The sequence below is a fragment of the Neofelis nebulosa genome, chromosome 9 (genome assembly GCF_028018385.1).
Source record: "Neofelis nebulosa isolate mNeoNeb1 chromosome 9, mNeoNeb1.pri, whole genome shotgun sequence".
NCBI lineage: Eukaryota > Metazoa > Chordata > Mammalia > Carnivora > Felidae > Neofelis > Neofelis nebulosa.
Window position 1 is genome coordinate 86,851,001 of NC_080790.1, and position 17,850 is coordinate 86,868,850.

A 17,850-nucleotide genomic window follows, 5' to 3' on the forward strand; every position below is an offset into this window, starting at 1 on the left:
AATAAGGATTCTTTTGAGCGGAAGGCAATTGAGAATCAAGAAATGTGTGAAGAATTTTTCTGCCTAAAAGCAGGGCATAAATTTCCTTTTTGTGGGGTGACCCTCTCTTCTATACCAAGAATAAAAGAATAATGTTTATCATTGGAGATGAAGAGTCAGCACGGAGATGAATCTGTGTAAATGGACCTTACTAAAAAAATTCCTTAATTTTCATTAGTTTCCTCCAAGCACTTCCTAATCACTTTCTTACAATCTATGATCTCTCAAACCTAAACTCTCTTTCTTTTTTAAAAAGGTATAGATGTCCCAGAATCTAAGCGCTTCTTCAAGTTTCACTTATTTTTTGTGAGCTCTCATGTGTAACATGTTAATAAAATGTGTATTTTTTTCCTCCTGTTAATGTGTCTTTTGTCAGCTTAATTTTCTGGCTCCAGTCCTCAAACATAACAGGGTAGAAGAAAAGTTTTTCCTCCTTCACAAATAACATTAATTGGAGTTCAATATATAAGGTAAAACTTATGTACAATGGGTGTGTAGTTTTGATGAAAGTATATACCTGTGTAACACAAAGCCCTGTAAATATATGGCAAATTTCATCCCCCCAGAATGTCCCTTATGCCCTTTCCCTCAATCCTCACCTCCATCCCCTAGAAGCAACTACCTTTCAGATTTTTCCTGACCATAGATTAGTTTTGTCCTTTCTGGGACTTCTTGTAAATGGAATCATACAGTGCATACTATTTGGGTAAGACTTCTTTTACCCAGCAATTTTTTTGACATTCTTCCATATTGTTATTTTTTTTTAATTTTTTTTAACGTTTATTTATTTTTCAGACAGAGAGAGACACAGCATGAACGGGGGAGGGGCAGAGAGAGAGGGAAACACAGAATCTGAAGCAGGCTCCAGGCTCTGAGCCATCAGCCCAGAGCCCGACGCGGGGCTCGAACCCACGGACCGCGAGATCGTGACCTGAGCCGAAGTCAGACGCTTAACCGACTGAGCCACCCAGGCGCCCCTTCCATATTGTTATTAAACACAACATTCTAAAGCATCTTCTGTCACTCTAAAATGAGCCCAAACAATTTTATTTCTACCAGACAAAGCATACCTCTGGAATTTAACATAAAGACATGGACATCACCATAGTCCTTCACGTCCAATATTATGCTCCTGATGTTGATAATAGTAGCTACACCCCAAAATACACTACTTTGGCATAATACTAATTTAAGCTGAAGGAAATTAAGAAAAAGCAGATTACAGGGATGGCCCTCAGAACTTCTCCTTTTGATCTAAAAGCAGAGCATACGTTTTATCTGGAAAAAGGTGCCCTCCCCACACTAGGTAAAGGAGAACATCCTTATCACTGGGTACTAGAAGTCTACATGGAGGGGAATCTATACAAACAAACTTACTAAAAATAACAGTATCTTCCATTGTTTCTCTGTATACCTCCTAGTCCCTTTCCCATAAGTAGCCACCCCTACCTCAGACCCTTTTTCCTTCTGTCCTGGCACGTTTGCATAAGTTCTCACTCTTTGTGAAAAGGTATATGAACTCTCAAGACTACCTGCTCTTTTTGGTTTTTCGTTTTTTTATATATGGAGGCCTCCATGTTCCTGTAAAAATATTAACATCAAATATGAACTGTGTGCTTTTCTCCTACTTACCTGTCTTTTGTCACTGTGATTCTTAGGCCAGCCACAGAACCTGAGAGAAGAGGTTTTGTGCTATACAGTTCTAAGAAATATCTGTGTCCTCAATAATCTCACTTCAAAAGATACATAAAATATAAGAATACCCAAACATCATATATTCCTGTTGAGGACATACTTAAAAATTCACCAACCATAAACATACTATAATACTTCTTTAATCTATGTATTTCAATTTTTATCATATCTTTATATCATGTCAGAAGCTTGCTACCCTCTACACTGAGTAGAACTTTTTCAAAAGCTGCCCCTTCATCTAATATTCTCAAACTGGAAATATACTTTGCCTAAACCCTCCCAAGCTCTTTGTGTGATGTAGGTCCATTATCCTCTCTCAGCTTCCATCTTTCAGAATGGACACATTTCAGATTTGCTAAAGTTTTATCGTGCTTTTAATTAATATGGCAATCAGTTAATGGTTACTTATCATCGGCCTCCTATGATTAACGTGTTATGGAACTGGTGAATAAGACAGATATGGTCCCTGCCTATGTAAATCTTGATTGATTGATCATAAGTGAGCAAGACGGTATGCAAGAATAGTTCAGATGCTATGAAAATATAAAGCAAGGGCCCTAACTTAGTCTTCCTGAGAAGAGGCATCAAGCAGGGTTGAGGATGATCAAAGTTAGGTAGTCAATGCAAGCATCCATCAGGCTTCCAGAAGTCGGCTCCCACAGTTGCAGAACTGGGGGGCAAGCACTTAGCTCACGATTGACCACATGGCGTGAATCAGTCCACTGAGTTTTTGGCTGCCAAAATTCTTTGCCACTCTGGTTTGGTGGTCATTGATTCCCAATTCCTAATATTGCTCTTGGAACATATTGGAAGTGTATTTATCAAACGACTTTGAATGCTCTTATAGTTGCAAAAATAAAAAAATGCTATTTTCCACATCCATGAGTAGCTAATCTGAATGTGAATAAATATGGATGAGCAGTAATTTATGCATATATTGAAAATATGCCTTCTTAGAGATCTATAATGCTTTATCTCACTCTAGAAGCCTCATCAAAAAAAACAATGGAATGCAGTAGATTTTAAGGATATACATTTTACCAAAGGTACCAAAACCTTTACTAAACTTCAATCCCTTAGTTGAAGAAAGAATGTTGTAAAAAAAAAAAAAAATCTTGTGGACTGGCTCCTGGGAAGTTTGTAAACAATTTCCTTCTTTCTTTTTCTTTTGTGTCCTTCCATAAAGTAGCCAAGCATTATTCCTATAAGCTATCAATTCTAACAGAAGGCAAATCACATGTATTTATTAACTTTCTTGAATTCTTTTTTTTTTTTTAGCTTTTTTACTGTTTATTATTTTTGAGAGAGAGAGAGAGACAGAAAGCAAGCAGGGAAGGTGCAGAGAGAGAGGGAGACACAGAATCAGAAGCAGGCTCCAGGCTCTGAGTGTTCAGGACAGAGCCCGATGTGGGGCTTGAACTCACAGACCACGAGATCATGACCTGAGCTGTCGTTGGCCGCCCAACCTACTGAGCCACCCAGGCGCCCCTAACTTTCCTGAATTCTTAACATCACTTGCTAATCCCTTAAAAAAAGTTCCCTCTTGATCTGAAGGTAATGGTAGCAATAAAAATACACATTATAGTATCATTAGGAATTGTTTGTTTTGTCTTCAGTCTCTTCTGAAGTTCCTCCACTGGATCAGCTGATAATGATAGCAATCAAAAACATACAGCATGCAGGCGGGGGGCAAGAGAATCCCAGGAAAGACATACAAGACGTTCAATTGGGATTTAAAATTAGATGGAACCAATGAGCCAGAAAACAGATAGGGGAGGCTGCTTGACAGTCTGTAGCAGCAGCAGGAATGAGCATCCACGGAGTAGGGGTCTCAGCTGGGCAGATGTCTGTGCCAGAGTGAGTGACAGATGAGACAGGATGGAGCAGCCTCCATTCTGGGAAGTGGGTGCTGTCACTACTTGGTACAGTCTCCTTTTGAGGGAGTGGTCCCACTCATTTAAGGAAGGAACACTGTAGATAGAGTTAATAGATGTCGTAGTAGACCTCTGCAAAATTTAAGTACAAACCATGGTGTGATGTTCGTTGCTGAACTATCATATATTGAAGTCCAGGGAAGAAACCACCCAGTTGATGTAGCACTAGCGTATGCAAGCCACGTGAAGTGCATCTTCCCTGCTGAATTATGAGAGATTTCCAACATTCTTTATTCCATAAACCAACATTGATTGCATACTTATCTTGTGCCAGATTTAGGATATTTTTTTGTCCAAGTTGTTAAACAAAAGGGAGGCAAGAAAGCAAGCAGCAGGAAGACCAGGTAGAAGTCTCCCAAAATATTCCTCAGAAGAGAGGATGACGTTCAGGGTCTCACAAAGGGAGAACTTCAGCATTTGCTCATGGGATGGATATGGCGTATGGGAGGAGAGGAGTCAAGGAGGAACCTGCTGTTCTTATGGTGGGCAAATAGAAGAAAGGAGATTGTATTTATCAAGATGGAGGGTCTGTGGGAGGTACTGGGGAAAAAATGGAGAGCTCATTTTGAACATGTGAACTTTGACAACTCCATTAGACATCTAAATAGAGATGTCAAGAAAGCATTTGGGAATACAAGTCTAGAACCCAAGTGCTGAAGGATCACTTTGGGGGTTGTTGTTATTTAAATAGTATTTCAAGCTATGAGACTGGATAAGATGCCCTAAAAAGTTACTCAGCTTAGTATTTGAAATAGCTGTTAAGTAGATCCAATTAAAATGAAAGGACATATTGACTTAAAAAATCATTATCCGAGGAATCATAAAGATAGAACTTATAATTGGTCTCCTGAGAGAGGTGGACAGATCCATAGAAGACTGGATCTGAAAACTACGTAACCCCAAAGACACACAGCGATTGTATCATTTATGCCTGTCCCCAAAGTGTCACAGAGCACCTAAAATATAGATGATGCCCATTCAATATCTGATAAGTGAATGGATGGATCAATGAATGAAGCTTGATGGAGAGGCAGTCAGGCTTCCCAGAGACAGGGAACCATGATTGTAGGGCTTGGGTGTCCCTGGGTCTTACACTTTTTAATTTAATTTAATTTAATTTAATTTTATTTTATTTTATTATTGAAGTATAGTTGACATACAATGTTATATTAGTTTCAGGTGCCTCACACTTCCCTACTGCCTTTTTTCTTAGCTATTTACGACCAAGTCTTAGGATGTGAAATCCCTGTCTAATTCATGGTGTGAAAATTAACCCTACTGTCTTCTTTCCTCTCATAATAGGAACTGATGGATGAACACTCAGGAATCACCAGGCTGAGAGAGAGAAGGGTGAATAAGCCAGAGACCCCCAGAACAGCTCTGGGGAAGCAGCACTGTAGGCTCTTATTTCTATAGTCACCTTTTATTTTGCAGCCGCAGTTCACGGGGAGGAATACCAATGAGTTGAGGCACGCTGCTAATTGCCAGATCAACATAACCTCTAGGGAGAAAAGCAAAAAAGCATTCCTATTAACTTCAGCAGTGAAATAATTTGAATCTCCTTCTAAGATGTCTTGTCTCTTTTTTGGTTAATTACTGTGGCAAACCTTATTTTCTCTTTAAATCAAGCCCTGCAATGCCCTTAATTCAACTGGGCTGCTACTAAAGTGCAGCCTTCAGGGGAATGAACTGGGAGTCTTTCATCTGAGAAAAAATAAACCTTCTTGGGGGTTATAGCTTTGTCACTGATCTCAACAAGGAAGGCATAGTGTCGGCCAGCCTGCACCTGTCAGGGGGTCGGGGGACAGCCCTCCCACCTTACCACCCTGCTTCCAGGAGAAAGGTGAGGATGCTTCTGTGTACAGTCACCACTCACTTCTGTTTCCTCCCGAAAACCATCATCTCTCTTATGCAATGTGAAGTGAACACTGTTCAGAAAACTTTTTCCTTCATGTTGGCCAGGGCAGATTCGCCACGGGCTCTGGCCAGGACAGCTCTTGCTTGTTGAGCATGTACTGTGTGCTGAGCACCTTCTGAGCACCCTACCCAGAGGCGATCATTGAACACAGCAAGCCGAAAAGTCATTACTATGGTATAGCCTGACTGCAGAAAAAGAGAGGGAGAGGGCTTAAGCAATTTGCCAGCTGACAGGCTGCTAGTGCTAGTGCGGGAGAAGACAGGGCTGCAGGATCCAGACATAAATTCAGAATCACAGCAGGTTGGTGCCCTCATGCTCTCTAATTGGATATTTTATTTGTTTTGTTGTTCAATTGGATGGTAAGCTTCTAGAGGTCAGGGACCCCTTCACAGCACTCATTCCAGGGTTGGGGGAAGCCACCTCTGTGAAAGCTGAGCCAGACAGCAGGATGTTGAGCAGGCATTGGCCAGGCATCCTGCCCTGTGGCCTCTTGGCATTGCAACATGCATGGACTCTACTTTCCTATGGAAACTTTTATGGTGCTGCTATCCCTGCCCTTCTAGAGAGTATGTTCCCCGAGAACAGGATCTATATAGCTTTCTATCTACCAGCATGCCTCTTCTCCTAACTCCCCAGGGTAGCTAACAGAGTAAGTCACTCTGCAGAGTGCTGTATGTACAATGTCCTCTTACTTGTCCTGGATTCACTTATTGACCAACGCAGGGTTCACTGGAGAGGGTGAGAAAATGAGAGATGGCGTCTGCTGAATAACTTTTTGTGTACACACATGTATACCTGTCCTGTAAGATCTCCAAATAAGACTTTATGTTTCTCTTCTTTGAATGCCCCATCAGCTAGAATAATACCTGGTCCTCAGTACCTGCTTAATACTTTTTTTTTTTGTACGAATACATCACACAAAAATGCACTTGAAATTTTTTGGTCTCTTCAATGCTGATGATTCTTTTCTTTTTCTTTTCTGGTATGTTCCCTCTCCACGGGGAGTCATGAAAGCCAGTATTCTATTCAAGAAATTTTTTAAAGAATGTAATAGGAGTAAAAAGATCAAAAATGAACTCGAGACCAGTGGTTTTAATTGGGACACATTTCATAAACAACAGTAATGTCTCCCCAATGATTTTAATATTTTATCACTTATTGTTATAAATTGTAGCATTTCTTAATAGGTATGCATATATGTAGTTAGTGCTTTTATGAATGCAAAGCTTGGCCTTATAATTACATATTACTGAGTCATCATGATTAATGAAATTCATGGAAAGAACACCAAGAACAATACCATTTCATAATAGAGAATAAATCTGCTTAACTTTCTCTATGGAATTTCTGATAAATGATGTGTATAGAATTTTACCAATAAATGAAGCCGAGATTCTGGTTTGAGTCTTATTTTAAAACTCAATACACCATAATAAGTACTCATTATAGACCTTTTGTATGCTGGGCACTGAAGATCTGGTCAATAATACCCATACATGCCTAAAACCCTCAGGATGCCTAGACCTGACACTTTCCAAAATTATCTATAATCAGGGTTACATAAAAGAAAAGAAGTAACTGTTTGAACGTATTGTTTGAACTGTTTGATCTTTTGAAACACAACCAGTGCAGAAGTATTTCTATGCAAATAAAAGAATCAATTTTAATTTCTTTCTGATATGCAGATTTGTGGGAGCTGGGAGATAATTTTTCAGATGCAAGGATCTTTTCAACACCTTTTATCAGCATAGAGAAAGAAAACCAACATTTATTGAGGAACTACTAGCTCACAAATGTTAATGTGAGCTAATGTGAGCTAATGTGATAAGGATCACATACAGACTTTTAAACAATGCAGATTCTTGGGCTCTGCCACCAGAGATTGTGACTCAGGAGGCCCAGAAAGCTGACCTGAGATTGAGTGCCCTTAAAATATTATGAAAAACACTTTGTCCCTCTACAGCCATTAACTGAACTGACTCTGGCTTTGTCCCAAGAGACTGGCTCCTGATTCTTGAGGTGCCCTCAGCTTTTGATTTCTACTTCTCAAACTGGTGCTCCTTCCCTACTCCTGTAAGACTCCTTTTATTTCAAAACCTAGTTTCCTTATTCCCTCAGCTGCCAGCAGTTGGCATTATGTGAAACCAAGCTGTCAGGAGTGACCACAGCCTCACAGCTGGCCCCGATTCCTGACACAGATGCCCTCATTTAATGTGTCCCCTGGCCCCCTTGGGGGTCACAGTTTCGGCTCCTGGCCTACTCCCTCACCCAAAGCTCCCGACCCAGCCAGCATCTCAGGTAGTACTAAGCCACTCCTTTCAGGCCATGGGGATCACACTCTCATTTCTCCTTTGGAAGGTATTTGAAGAATTCAGATCAAAAAGATTTTCACATGAACATGGGTCTCTTTAAGATAATCATCATCATCATCATCTAATACCACAAATATATAACAACATTAGTGTGAGCATTTACTGAAGATGCACTATGTGTTAGGCACTGTGATGTCACCTTGTTCCTTCTTCACACGGCCACGTGAAGTAGGTCTGTTGCTGTCCCCACATTACAGTTGAGGGCTCTGGGGTTCAGAGCTTTTTGTTGCTTTGTCCAACGTCAAGGAGGGAGCCAACTGAAGAAAGTATCTCCAGCAGAGCAGTTTTAGGCACTGGAACACAAGGACACTATCCAGAGGCAGAGAAACTTTCCAAGTGTCTACAAAACTGTCATTGACAGCTCACTCATAACCATAAGTACAACCTTGATCAAGTGGCCCAGGACATCAGGAAAATGTAAGGAGACAATCAGTGTATTACTTCAGGTAGCGTTAGCTGGGATAAAAAGTCAACCCCCCAGATACATAACAACTTGTGTTTATTTCTTGCTCATGTTCCAGTTCTAAGTAGTTCTGGTCACCGGAGAGTTTGGCTCTAAGCAGCCTCTCAGAGGCCCAGGCTGAGTGAGGTTCTGCTGCCCTCAACTTTCACAATTGCTCTGGTCACCTCTATCCAGTTGTGGGAAGAGGAGAGAATCTGGAGCATCAAACAAGAGAAGTGTTGGGCCTGGCCAGGAAGTGGGTCCACCTCCTGTGGTCCCCTTTCATTGGCTGGAACTCAGCAAGTTGCTCTACCTAATTGTAAAGGAAACTAGCCAAGGTTGTCTGACCGAATATCCAAAGGCAGGACAGAACCGGTTGGTGTGAAGCCAGCCGTCCCTGGCCTGGTGCCTCTTCCTACCCTCCAGAGAGCATTCATACATAGCTCACCCTTCTATAGAATGCACCAGCTCCCCTCTCTGATGGAGACAATCTATGTCTTATCCTGCCAGTGTGTCAAGCTTAAAGTCCAAGTTCTCAGGGTGCATGCAGCCCCTACGGCTGATCTGAATGTAGTTCCATGCGCTTTAACAAACTTAAAGACAAGTTAAAGTTGTTTTTCTACCCCTCCTCACTGCCACCACACTCATTCCTAACTCTGAAGGAGGGACAAGATAACCACAATAAAAACGTCCCATGTGGAAAAGGGAAGAATGTGACACACACAGCAATCGCTGCAATGATGAGATAAATCCTGTCGGACAGAATTTGCAAGGTCCCTCTGCCCTCACATGGGGCAAAGTTCCTTGATTCAACGCCATTTCTCCTCTCCAGTCTAGAAGGAAGTGCCCTGCCCACTGAGTCCTGTGAGTCTGCCTCCGGAAGGTTCTTTCTGGTTCCTTATTTCATGTGTTCACTATGGAAGGGAACTGCAGGACATTTGATAGTGAAGGGGAGGAAAACAACCATTTCTCCTCTCCTCTCTTATCTACCAGTGACTGGAACCCACAAATTAAGCTGACAAGAGCCAGATTAACAGGAGAAAAGGTATATTATGCACGCATATGGAGGCTTTCATAGAAAAAGAGTGTAGACTCAAAGAAGCGGTTAGACCCAGGGGCTTATATGCTATTCTAACAAAGAGTGATAAATTCTGGAAAAGTGACAAGACAAAAGGAAGAGGTTTGGGCTTAAAACTGTGGAAAGGTGGATACATGGGTAAAACTAATGGAAGATGAAGATTATTTTAGGAAAGTTTGCTATGCAGATCCAACTCGGTGCCCATTTTTCTGGAATGGTGGTTATTTGCCTCCTGGTATGGGAGAGGGGAGGGGAAACCCCTTCAGGAATGAAAATTTATGCCCTGCTTTTAAGCAGACAGAAGACAGAGACGTTTTTTCTGTATAAGCTGTTTTTTTTTAATATTTATTTATTTATTTATTTATTTATTTATTTATGCATTTAAGAAAGAGAATCTGAAGCAGGCTCCACATTCAGTACAGAGCACGACACAGGGCTTGCTGCCACCACCCTGGAATCATGACCTGAGCCAAACTCAAAAGTCAGACACTCAACTGGTCTGAGGGTCACCCAGATGCCCCTGCTTTCACTGCTTCTTAATTGCCTTCAGCTCGAACATTTCTTATGTCACAATGGCATATCTTGGGGTGACATGTTCTGGTCCCTTTCAGTAGGGCTGTGAGCTTCCCTGGCCACCTTCTACAGGTTGGAGGGCTAAAGTTTCTTTAAGATTCAAAGGCTTTTGGCTAGGGAGTTTTGTTATTCTGTCTATTCTCGTTGGCAGGGTAATTCCTCCAATTCTTATGATCTGTATGAGCCCACTCTCTATTCCACAAGTCAGGAACCCAAGGACATTTTCTAGATTAACTCAAGACTGCATTGTTTCTGTTTTCTTTCTGGACTCCTTCATGTAATGGCATCCTTCCTTCATGTAATGGCAAGGCCATTGAAGCAATTGCTTGGGGCAAGGCCACATCCTTGATCTGATATTTGCCACAGGGATGGGCCACTTTATTTAACTAAGGTCTGATGAATTCTTACTGCTCAAACCTTTCCTCAGTCCTTCTTCTAAAAGTTTGGAGTCTAGATGTTATCTGCTGTTTTTAATCCTGTTTTTATTCACATTTTCTGCTCTCTTTTATTTTTGCTTGCAAACTGGTCAAACTTTTCTAAATTATTCTCTTTCTTACAACACATTGCTAAATACAGTGAAAGGCAAGCAGCATATACAAGTGTTTCTAGCTCTCTTCCACCACTTTCTATAAGGTCACAGGCTCTAGAAGTCCTCAGCCAGCTTACCAAGTCATGCTAGGCAATAATTTTACCACATGTTTTGTTTTGACCTAACAGGATCTGTATCATTGTGGAGCTGTTTTCAACATGTAGCTTCCCAAGATCACAGGCCTTCTCCATCTAGTTGTAAAGAGGGGAGGAGGCTGGGATGTGGTGAGCACTGCCACCACTCACACCGCATTGGCTATTGGTTACACTCATTCCTGTGGCCACACACAACTGCCAGGGAGGCTGGATGATGAAGGGTAGCCGAGCACTCTGTATCAAGGCCCCTGGAAAATGACTCATGGCCAGTGACTTCCCACTCACTCCACTAAAGTCTGACTCTGGCCACCTTTTAGCCTCAGGAGCACATCTATGTTCTGGTGCAGAAGTCGGGCCAACGTTGCCTCTTCCTAATGGGATGTATGATGGAGAGGTGGCCACAGATGTGGGAAACTGCCTGCTGGCTCTGCCTTCCCCAGCCCTGAGTGCCTGGGTTCTGTGTATTCCCCTCTGCACTGCAGAGACGAGAGTAGCTCCTGTCTCTAGGATGCAGCACCTGACAAATGAAGACTGAAACTCATGTTTTCATCTCAGAGTACATTTCCTAAATGCCTGAAGAAGAGAAGAATGTGGCTTTTGGAGAACATCTAACGAAGTCTGCTACAACTCGGAAAAAGAAGCTTGTTCTCACCACCTTTAGACAGGCTTCAAGTCATCAGATCAACATGATTCATCTCCCTAGAGCTTTGGTGTTGTTATTGGTTTTGGTCTTGTAGGATGAGGGCTAGGAAGAGGAGCTGTTTTTTTTTCCCTGCCAAAAGCTCCTCACATGCCTCTGCCCTACCTGCACCCCACCTGGGGGGGACTTCATAAACTATCGACCCTCTCCATTGGGAAAGGAATGATACACTTGACATTTGGGTTCAAAAACTCTTTAAATCCCAAGTGCTGCCTTTTAGAAACTTCTTGGTCAGTTGGAACGTCACTGTCCCATTGACCTCACTGGGTGCTGTGGTAGCACACTGAACTCTTAAACTTCTCTAGAGTTCTCCTCCACTGCCCCAAGCCAGCAAGAGATAAATCAAAATGTCAAGGTTTTATCCTGCATGTATATCCCATTAACATCTCCATCATTCTTGATAAGCATTTAATGGAGTACAGTAAATGTTTTAGCACTGAATCAGGGCAGACTATGCACTCGGGGACTCCTGGAAGACATCTGAGAAGGGAAGGAACATGGACAAGGCACAGGTTGTGGTCACCAGGCTTGAAGGATTTGCAGACATTCCTCAGTGATGTGCTAGGACCACTGCCAAGAGCCTAATCTAAGGAGAGAACATCAAATCCAAATGCATGCTGGTAAAGCATGTAGGCTTCTTTAGATAGAAGAGTTACTTTTCAGTAATAAGAATTTAAATTCTGGCCTGTCCTTTAAAAGCAGAATTGCTTTCATCACCAAAGAAATGAGGTTGGGAAAATGCATATCTTGGGCAGGTGCATATACATTCATTCATGTTCCATTGATCTGAGTTGCATGACCAAAGCCCACAGTTAATGAGATGGAAAGGGGAACCAGTATTTTGTAGTAGTTTATGAAAGGTTCCTCGACCCATGTGTGGTAGTTATGGGTCAGATATGCCATGTTGTTGTTACCTTGCTGATGCTGCCTTCTGTAGCCACAGGGAATCCAGTGAAACCAGTAGATTCTGAGCATAAGCTGTCACCACACTTTCTGCACATAAAATTAGTTACCTGGTCAGAAGCCTTGCCCTGTGAAGTGGTATTAAGACAGGGAAACTAAAAGGACCCATGAAAAACTTTTTTGCTCCTTTCCTTGCTTCTGTTCTTGCTAGAATCCGCATCCCCGCCTTACACACACCTTATAGAATAGATAATGTATGTCCTCCTTGTAAAGGTGGATTTAAGGATTTCTTTGGAGTCTTCCAGCACAATAGATAACATCTCAGGAGTGATCGGGTGGGGTCATCATGAATATTTTTCAAGACTGCTGACTCATCAAGACCCCTGGTTCCGCGGCAGAAGGGACTTACAGAGAACACTTAAAAACTCATCTTTGTTCGCAGATTACTGAGAAGACATGTGCACCAGACCATCATCCTCACTAAAAACCCAGGCCCTAAAGAGGAGACTCACTCTCCTTTCCTTTCCGAGTCTTCTCGTGATGCTCAGTCCATACCTACACTCTTCTCTGTATCTTTTATAAATTCTGCTTTCACTTCTTCCCCACTAGTGTTTGATTTCTATCCTGCAAGAAGCCAAGGACACTCTTGGCTCGTCCTTTGGGATACCCTTCTGGGTTCTCACACCCAGTAAGCCTATATCAGTATGACAGCAGATGAGATCTTTAAAAGTTCACTGACAGAGGCTGTGGGAGAACTATGGCAATAGGGAATGCAAATCCATATTCAGTGTAAGTGAGGATCTCAATGAAGAATTCTACATCCCTTTCTTCTACATGATGAAGGTGGGGGTCCAATGCATCCAACCAGGTGGCTAGTTGGCCACCAAGAAGACAGAAACAATGAAAACAGTTCAAAAACATATTTCTCTGTGTTTTCTCGTTTTGTGAAAGAGTATTCCTGCAGAGTTTTGTTTAGATCACCTTGAAAACAAATCATCATCACAAAGACCTAGTTTTATTTTACTTTTCAAATGTAAACAGATGAAACCTCTCTGAAAAAGCATCCATCTTCAAAGTCTAGCATCCATCAGTGTTCTCTTCTATTAATTATTTAGATGTATTAGACTGAAGGGATCAAAATATGATGATAATAATAATACCACCACCAAAAATTCATATTCACTAGGTGTTAGGCTCTGTGCTAAATAATTTACATGCACTGTCTAAATTAATAACTGCAATAATTCAATGAGTAGGTACTGTTATTAACTTTATTTTACATGTGAGGGAACTGAACTTGAAAGAGAGTAAGTAATTTACACAAGGTCATCTAGCTAGTGTAAGAGGCAGGGACTGAACCTTGCCTTTCTAATCAATAATGTGATTCCAGGTGCTTGCCATAAGGCATGGTTGTTGTTGCTGGTTACATTGCTGCAGAGCTGGGTACTATCCTAGCCTGTGTGGCTGAGGATATTTGGGGGCTCTGATTTCCATCACACTTGGATCATATAAATGAATAAGCAAAAAGCAGGATGTAGATTTTCCTCTCTGACTACCCATATCATCAAAACCTATGCTCTTTCTGCTAGAACATAGACACACAAATGCACACACACAGTGTAATATATATATATATATAATATATATAGGTATATATATATATAATATATATATATATATATATATACCTATACACACGTATATACAGATATACACATAATGCATGTACAGACCCCCGGATTGAAAATTAAAGCAATTGCTTATGTTCTTGTCTCTTGCCTGTAACTTTCTTGTGCAGTTTTTCTCACACTGGGATCACAGATCCATCAGCCTCCTCAGATGTATTTTCAGGGTTTTGTGTTTGCTGTATGGGTATTTTAAGTTGTATAGTCAAGAAACAGGTGGGGTAGATAGAAAGTGGTTGCAAATCCTTTACTGTTCCTGCCTTTAAGAGGTGGTGTCTATTTCTCCTCCCTTGAACCCGGGCTGACTTCGGTGACTTGCTTGACCATTAGAATGTAGTAGAAATGACATTATAAGGCTTCTGAAGATAGAGCAAAGAGGTCTCCACCTTCTAACCCTGCCATCTTGGTGTATTCTCGCTGGGGACTATAGGCGGCCTTTGATGAAGTCTGACAATCCTGAGCCTGCTATACTGGAGACACCTCCGGCCAATGGTCCCCGCTGTGCTAAGCCTTCTAGCCATCCCTGCAAAATGCCAGATGTGTGAATGAAGCCACCTTGGAGCCCTTGGAGCAGCCCATCCACAAGCTGAGTACACAGGGCAGAAGAATCATCAGCCAAGTGCCGCATGAATATGTGAATGATGCAATGACAAGATTTAATAAAATGGCTGCTATTTAACTCTCTGAAAGTTAATTCTTAGGCAGTGATAGACAACTAGTCCAATAATGTACATCTATTCCAAAGCATTTCAATCTGGATCTACAAATGTTTTTGGTAAGCAACAAGATAGTAAATATTTTAGACTTTGAGAGACATAGAGACAGCATCTGACACAATTATTCAATTCTGCTGTCGTATCATTAAAGCAGCCATAGACAATGTGTAATGAATGAACCTGGCTATTATCAATAAAACTTTATTTACAAAAATGGACAGCAAGCTGGGTTTAGCTGCAGAAGATGGTTTGCTGGCCAAGCACTGTCATATTTTGGTATTTGCTTTTTTTTTTCCTTTTAATATTCAAGTTGGCCTCATGTAGTACTACTTTAAATGTGGGTTATCGAGACAGGAATGCAAATTTAATGCTGAATAATGTAAAAACACACTCTGTAAATACATTTTACATAAGAGAAATTGTCAGGAGACTTGGTCTATGATAGGATAGATAAAGGAATTTAAAGGGAGTTGCCCTATTGCAGTTCATACCCAATTTGTGTGATTCAGCTTTAACAAAGCAATATTAGGTCACATCCGTGTTGCTAATGGAGATTTAATTTATTTGGTTGCTAATTCCTGTTTAATTCGAAAATGTTTTTGATGTATAGTTGTGTGAAAACTACAAACATACAGAACTTTTACCTAGTTTTATATTGAAACACATCACAACATTATTATACTAAAGATAAATTGAGTCAACTGTGGGGGACCAGGAGAAATTTTTTTTCTTATGAGTGCTTTGTACCTTCTCTGTGTGAAAAATGTAAGAAATACTGCCCTTAGGCCCCCACAGCCATGGTGTTGGTCACCATGACAACCATTCATTGACCTGTGTTTGGCTAGCTCATGTTGCTGCATTTTCAATGCCAGTATACAGTATCTTCACTTAAGGTGTTTCCAGAATCTTCCTTTGATTCAGAAGTTCCTATCTGGTGTCCATTTAGCTGGCTCCCATAGGTCCAATGAGTCTTCATAGTTTCTTTTCTGCCTGGTCTGGTTAGCATTTTTGGTATACATAGTTTCTCGAGTAACATTCCCCCAAATACTGATACCAATTTAAATTAACAGCTGTTGAGCCAGCAATATTACAACGTTGCTCTCTTCCTGCTGGCCCATGGCTAGACTACATTCCCAATGGCAGTCAGGCAAGGGGTACGTGACTGATTCAGGCATGGGGACTGTGGGCAGAAGTAGTACATACCGCGTCAAGGCCCCTAAAATGTCCCATGGCATCCTACCAACCCTCTCTTCTCTCATCCTGTGGGGACATGGAGAGAATGTGTGGAGGGCTCCAAAGCCGTCAGGGGATTGGAAGAGCCTCAAGTCAGAGGAGCCTGTGTCCCTTTCATCACAAGGAAGGGTGTCAGCCAAACACCCTATTGAACTGCCACCTAAGCAAAATTCACATCTGATATTGGGATTGATTTCAGCACCAAATACAGCAGTCATCCCTAATTTACAGGGGGAAACTATCATTGTTGGTACTTTCCTGTACAAAATTGCATCATCCACATTCTTCTCTTGAATCTTTGGCATGGAGCATTGCTTATCAGCTAATGACGGCAGCAGATAAGCAAACAAATAAACAAGTAGCAAAGGAAGATACATTGTAAACTTAAGGAATACATTTTAATCTGTAGCTCAGCAATTTGTTTTATTGCTCTTCAGGTATGTCCACGGTTATAATTTTGTATTGACCACATAGGAGAGACAGATGTTTCGCAGAAAGAAAGCTATTTCTAGTATATCAGTATATACTATTTCTAGTATATAAGACGAATGCAGCATATTGATATTTGAAAGTTTCACGAACATCTTCAGGTGTTGTAGAATCATTCAGTTAAAGCACGCCATGAATAGGGACCACACCCCTGAACCATGACTGTTTCTGATTTGTGTTTCATTCAGAATTTTGCCATTTTGCAACTTTGGTATATGGTGATAATATCATGAAACAGTAATTTAAGGTTCTTTCCTGGTAATCCCTAGTACTCCTGGCTCTTTCTCCAGCTCAGGGGGTGAAGGCATGTTGCCATCAATCCTCAAATAAGGAATGTATCTGTAAAATAAAGAGAAATAAAGAGTCAGATATTTAGCTTCTGATTTTCTTTAGCTACAGTGGGTTTTAAGAGAGAAAATTTGGAAGACTGTGCCATTATGAAGAGCTAGTTTCATCTATATCCAGGCTGGCTAAAGATTCTCCAAACTGTAGGTGGGAGAAAAATCTAGAGTGGAACCAAGGGAAGTAGACACTGGTGGCCCAGAACTAGGAGCCATTTCCCCCGCTCTCCCCACCCTAGGCTGACTCCAAGGTCAGGGTATTGAAACAATCCCAGGGTGGGATTCTCTGCCCAAAAAGAGAGAACACATGACTTGCTTTTCCTGGGGAACCATGGGAGGCAGCGAGATACATAGTACCCCACATCCAGGAAGGTGTAAAATAACAAATGGAACTGTACAAGCCATGAACCAGAGAGACTCCAGGCTGTCCCCTCACTCCAGCAAGACACAGCTATGACTTGTGAGCCTGCCTGAAAGGTGGAAAAAAATAGCTGGCAAGAGGACCAGACTTCAGAGACTTTGATACTGCAGGGAGGGGTGTGGTGGCAGATCTTGGATGGGCCTGTGGTTGGACATTAGACAGCAATGAGGACATTTCAGCATGCATGGATGAATGGTGGCTAGAGACCAGACACTTCTTGTAGGGCCTCAGACCACGAAAGCTGCTCCCTCATGTGGTCATGAATTTTATTTCAATGAAACTTTAGTTTTAAGTACAAATACATTTGAGTATAAATAAATAAGACTTATTTATTTTTCCTTTGTTAAGATAAAATTAACATAATGCACAGTTCACCTTTTAAAGGGTGCAATTCAGTACTTTTGAGCATATTCACAGGCTCATGCAACTATCATCACTGTCATCACATCCAGAACATTCCGTCACCCCAAAAAGAAACCCCATACCCATCTGTAGTCATTCCCTATTCCCCTCCTTGCCCCAGTCTCCAGGAACCACTAATCTACTTTAGGTCTCTATGGATTTGCCTAATTTCAGACATTTCAATATAAATGGAAACATAAAATACTTGTTCTGTGACTTTGTTCA